Source organism: Sinocyclocheilus rhinocerous, unplaced genomic scaffold, assembly GCF_001515625.1.
Source record: "Sinocyclocheilus rhinocerous isolate Xijiao unplaced genomic scaffold, SAMN03320098_v1.1 scaffold365, whole genome shotgun sequence".
Taxonomy (NCBI): Eukaryota; Metazoa; Chordata; class Actinopteri; order Cypriniformes; family Cyprinidae; genus Sinocyclocheilus; species Sinocyclocheilus rhinocerous.
The window spans coordinates 601,130-602,411 of NW_015659915.1; positions in this window are offsets into that span (position 1 = coordinate 601,130).

The following is a 1,282-nucleotide window of genomic DNA, read 5'->3' on the forward strand; positions in this document are numbered from 1 at the left end:
TATACATCTTCTGAAAGCTGAATAAATAATCTTTCCATTGATGTATGGTTTGTTAGGATAGGACAATATTTGGCCGAGATACAACTATTTGAAAATCTGGAATCTGAGGGTGCAACAAAATCTAAATATTGAGAAAATCATCTTTAAAGTTGTTCAAATGAAGTTCTTAGCAATGCATATTACTGATCAAAAATTAAGTTTTGATATATTTACGGTAGGAGATTTACTAAATATCTTCATGGAACATGATCTTTACTTAATATCCTAATGATTTTTGGCATAAAAGAAAAATGTATAATTCTGACCCATACAATGTATTGTTGGCTATTGCTACAAATATACCCCAGTGACTTAAGACTGCTTTTGTGCTGCAGGGTCACATATTGTTTTCAGATGCTCTTTTATAATGAGATGAAATTGTAAAGTTGAAAGTGCCTCTATATTAGTTTGTCTTCAGGGTATCAGTGTTAATGTCATTCGTACAGTGTTTTGCGTGTTATTCTCACAGGTTTTATCTTTCCTATGCAAGCAGGTCTAATGCAACTGATGTGTTTCAATCAAAGATTCTTATAAACACTTTAAAGCTACTTCATGTATGAATGTGAAGCCAAAACATGGTTCGTTTGCGTCACTGCTCTCTGCTTTTCATATGCATGCTAATGTCCACGTGTACAAGTTTTGCAGTAATTTCACATTTATATCAGAGTAAGTTTGTTGTGCATACACATCATGTGTCAAAACTACTGAATTTCTAGTATTTTCATTTCTTTAGCATTCTTGTCTGTTTTATGTATATTGCCAAATATTGGAGAACGACACCAAGTTTATGCAAATCTGTGGAGCGAAGGTAAAACGCAGTACAGATCTCTGAGACTCGTATCTGACAGACGGCTTCGGATCAGAGAAAACTGCAGAAACGGCCTCAGCTCCAGTGTTGCTGTAGTCACTGCATTCTGCCGGTGCATTGCATTGATATTTGCATGTTTTTAAAGCAAGTGCAACCAAATGTTTTCATTGTTTGTGTGTGTTTTATTTACAAATTTATTTCATTTGTTTTTCTTTCATTTCTGTACTCTGAAACTATGTCATATAATTGAGACTTGCTTTTGAGGTGTTTTTATGCTTCATACACTCATATCAGACACTGACTGATGCACATTTTTAATTAAAAAAGGTGAGGCAAAATGTCACACTGATGTTGGGGTTATTTTTTATGTTATTTATAATTCTTTAATTGCTGTGTGTGTGTGTGTGTGTGTGTCTGTGTGTCTGTGTGTGTGTG